A 5,171-nucleotide genomic window follows, 5' to 3' on the forward strand; every position below is an offset into this window, starting at 1 on the left:
CGAGATAGAATATCAATAACGATAATATAAAGACAAATCAACGAAAATGGTATTTTGATATGAATGGGTACACGCACTAAACAAAATAATTTTAATGTTGACAGTGTTTCCCCTCGTTTTTTTACATGGACAAAATATGACATAATACTCAATGATTGTGTTAAATTTGCCTGAGATTGCAAATTCATACACAGTAGACATAACATTTTATATAAAAATTAATAGCAAATCATCAGAAAGTAAATGTTAAACAGATGATGAAAGTGATACGTTGATAAAATACTGAATAATGCGCCGCTTTGATTTTTTTATCTCTGACCTTGAAGGATGACCTTGACCTTTACTTTTCACCACTCAAAATGTGCAGCTCCATGAGATACACATGCATGCCAAATATCAAGTTGCTACGTTCAATATTGCACAAGTTATGAGGAAGGTTAAAGTTTTTGTTAAAGTTTTTGAATATTTTTTTTACCTTTGACCTTGAAGGATGACCTTGACCTTTCACCACTCAAAATGTGCAGCTCCATGAGATACACATGCATGCCTAATATAAAGTTGCTATCTTCAATATTGCAAAAGTTATGAAGAAGGTTAAAGTTTTGGTTAAAGTTTTGGACACACACACGGACACATACAATGACAGACAGGCCAAAAACAATATACCCGCGATCTTTCGATCCGGGGGCATAAAAACTTATGTTTCGCTTATTGACGTTTCGTAATAGTTTCAACAAAGTATTACAAAGGGATTAATTGTGTCTTGTTCTGAGAAAACTGGGCTTAATTCATGTGCGTAAAGTGTCGTCCCAGATTAGCCTGTGCAGTCCGCACAGGCTAATCTGGGACGACACTTTCCGCTTTAATGGTATTTTAGTTTCAAGGAAGTCCCTTCTAACCGAAAATCAAGTTTAGGCGGAAAGTGTCGTCCCTGATTAGCCTGTGCGGACTGCACAGGCTAATCTGGGACGACACTTACGCACATGTATTATGCCCAGTTTTATCAGAACAAGACACATATATTCAGCTTGAATAAACATAGAGCTTTAACTATGACCCACGCTGTATGACTCTAAATTGATATTTTTGCGCATGCGCACTTTCATTATTTTACACTGACGAACGCCACATGTGTTTTGGATTATCAACAAGAAATTTACTTTTTGGAGACAAATGATACAGTCTTAAATATTCAAAAATTAAGTCGAACATGAAAACACAATTCGAAAATGAATCACGAAATACAAACATAAAAAAGCGTCCGGAAAATACTGCTCTCCGGAAAACGCTCGCCAACCAGTAATTTAACGTGCTACGAAGAGAGAGGGTAATCACATGATAGTCAAAATGGCAACATCCATGCTGAGGTGGATATTTTTCGCCGTTTTAAACCCTTAATTACGGAATACCGTTAGGGCCATCGTGGTTACACATTAAAATCCAGAGGGTGACAAAGCGATAGTGCGATGTTGACAATGCAATAGTACCATGGGGAAAATGCGATATTACGATGGCGACAATGCGACAGTACGATGACGAAAATGTAACAGTGCAATAGTACTATGGCGACAGTGCGATAGTACGATGGCGACAATGCTATTATACGATGACGATAGTACGACAACGCGATAGTACGACTGCGACAATGCGATAGTCATATCGTACTGTCGCAATCGTATCATCGCATTGTCGCCATTGTACTAACGCGTTATCGTACTGTCGTCATCGTATTATCGCATTGTCGCCATCGTACTATCGCACTGTTTCCATCGTATTGTCGCACTGTCGCATTGTCGTCATCATACTGTCGCATTGTCGTTCATCGCCTTCCGGTACACATACGCACATCGTATTTTTTCCTAGATGGAGCCACATTTAAAAATACTTTACATTTCGGGATACTTTACATCAATAACCATTCTATAACTTAATAAGGATTTGATTTCATTATAACTGTAACCTCTTTCAGCGTACATCTTTATAAAGTCATCTATTTTGTTTCTGCAATAAGAATAGTTTGTGTACCGGAAGGCGATAGTCGACAATGCGATAGTATGATGGCGACAATGCGACAATGCGATAGTACGATACTACGATGACGACAGAGCGACAATGCGACAGTACGATAAAGACAATGCGACAATAGTATGGCGACAGTGCGATAGTACGATGGCGACAATGCGACAGTACGGTGACGACAATGCGACAGTAAGACAATACGATGGCGACAGTGCGATAATACGATGACGACAGTACGATGATTATCGCATTGTCGCCATCGTATTATCGCGTTGTCGCATTGTCGCCATCGTACTATCGCTTTGTCGCCATCGTACTATCGCATTGTCGCTATCATACTATCGCATCGTCGCCCTTTGGATTTTTATGTGTAACCACGATGGCCCTTTCGGTATTCTGTACTTAGTACTTTTGTTATTTTTTTAATGTCGCTCACGTTCCAGCTATATCAGTAAGAAAATGATCAGCGTTTATTTCGTATTAAAATTCGCATTCTATCTCGACTTGCTCGCTGCGAATTGTCTCAGTGGAGCTGTTATTACAAAAAGGGCGTCCCGCTAAGAAATTTCGTAGCGAGTAAAGCCGAGATAAACAGCGAATATTAACACGAAATAAATGCTAGTAATTTTTTTCTGATATGTCTGGATAGTGAGCGGCATCTAAAAAAATAAAACAAGTAATAACCGGTAAACACGGGGAAAAAAACCTGTCTCGGCATGGACGTAGCCATCTTGACTATCACGTGATTACCCCCCCCCCCCCCGACGAAAACAGGTACATATGAAGCGTTGTAAAGTGCTTTATTTTGAAGGCGCGAGTGTATATCCCACTGAAGGCATGTTTCTTAAAAAATAATTTTAAATAATTATAATTGTAAATCCAATAGTTCAGTGTTAATTAAAATATATGCGTGAAAATTGACTTTGCCTTGTTTTTATGTGTGTTGTTTTATTTAAGAACAAGTATCAAGGTGCCCCTTAACTCTTCAAGTGCTGGAACCGAATTTTGAAGGCCTTTGCAAACAGTTTGGATCCAGATGAGACGCCACAGAACGTGGCGTCTCATCAGGATCGAAACTGTTTGCTATTCTGATAGTATTCTTTGAAAAAAAATCAAAGAAAATGCTAATTTTAGAAATTCAGCAGACGACATTTTAGCAGACTACAAATTTCCCAGCATGCAAAGGGTTAAATAGAAGCATTTGAGACATGCAAATGCGTTTTGTTGCTATTAAGAGGTCATGTTAACTGTGCTAACTGTGCGGAAAGCTTATGTCTATCTTCCAATCGCCTGTAAAGACATCATGTTTGTTTTTCATACGGGCTTCCAGCAGTCATATGATTGTCCTATACATAGACGTCTAGCATTGACAGCTTCTGTCACTCAAGTGCGCTTTAGTTTCGATGTCTCCCATGCACAATGTGTCTCTTAATATCAATGCAATTCTTTATTTTTAGAGAGAGTGAGAGCACACTTAATACCGAACAATTGAAATAATTGTCGCTTACAAACAATGGTTAAATAAACAAATTTGACTTTAAAGCGGGATTTGTTACCGTGACGCATGAATCCAAAATATGAAAATATAAACAAAAAACCAACTCAAACAAATTTGCAGTATTTTTGTCAGAAATTATTTTAGTATGTTTTGGCATTACAGTCAATGCAAACACGCGAAAACATGAATTAAATTGATAAAATGTGATGTTGCAAAAATGTATCAGTTGCTAACATATTTTCATAAATATGGTTTTCATTGTTTATCGTACAATTTAATAAACATTGTTTTAACCCAATGCCTAAGGTTCTAATAAACAAAGTGATTACAATTGACGCATATGCTTGAAACATGTAAGGTATTCACGCATATTTACAAATCCTCATCTAAAGAAATGCGATAGTAATAAAATGTTTAACGAAGATACTATTTTAGTGTTTTAGTAAATTTACAACAACATAATCATTGCATGTACTTTTTAACATACAGCGTTAAGAGTTTTGCATGATTTTCATTTCAGTCACAATGCATCATTAATGCTCTTTTTGCCGCTGTTATCAATTTTTATTTTCGTAGTCTACAAAATAAATAGTCAATGTTAAAGCACGATGTTAAAAACTAAGACCGAGAGCGAGAATAAGTAATAAATTATCATTTTAAATCATTACCGCTTGTTGCAGTTTCTTTATTGTCGATTCCATCAGAACTCTCCTCTGCTATTTCTCCTCCGTTTCGCTCGTGCATGTTTCAAAACTCTGCGTTCTGGAAACTTTGCGTCGCTTCGAAGTAAAAAGCCGTCCCACGCTAGCGACGCTTAAACGGAACAGCGCAGATGCGTAACGTAAAGTGGTTCAAGCGCATCGGTTTTTCACCTAGCTAGAGTTATGAAATCAGTGTGCATTGCATTTGCGCATGTGCGTCTGTGAACGCATTCTGTTTAGTTGAATAAATCAAAGCAAAAAAAAGTACGCAAGTACCGCAATGATAGGCGTAGCCACTCTTCACCTGGGATATAAAAATATGTAAGCTTTCTCTATGTAAAATACATAATTTTGAAACGGTTGAAACAAAACGACCAAAAGCCATTATAGATATAACATTTTTACATACAGACACTCATAACTGTCGTACTTTGCATGACGTCCCATCGTGTTAAATGTCGAAGCATACCATTTTGTTTAATTTGATTTTATTTACTGTACACTGACAATGTCCTTGAACTGATGTATATTACAAAGCTTAATAATATATAATTCGTTTACATAAAAAAGTTCGAACATTTTATTATTTTGTTGCAACATCGATTAATCGATTGAGCGCATTAAAAAGCAAAGAGCGAATATACAAATATTCGGTTATATATTCAACCAGTATTTCATCCCTTATTTACAAAATCATTTTCTTGAATAAAGATGAATCAACATTCGGTGTATAATACGGGCTGATTCCTGAGTAAAACAGTTATTGCAATCTTAACAAAAATATGCATTTTAAACGATTGTATACTGTAAGCAATGTTGTCATTTTGTTCGCCGTTCTAAAAAGCAGTTGCAAAATCTTGCATTCCATATTCTTCTGTTTAGTAGCATGCAACGGGGAATGTCGGGCGATTATTTTTACTTTCGCTCAAATATTGAAACCAGTCTACAGGAAG

This window comes from Dreissena polymorpha, chromosome 10, assembly GCF_020536995.1.
Source record: "Dreissena polymorpha isolate Duluth1 chromosome 10, UMN_Dpol_1.0, whole genome shotgun sequence".
NCBI lineage: Eukaryota > Metazoa > Mollusca > Bivalvia > Myida > Dreissenidae > Dreissena > Dreissena polymorpha.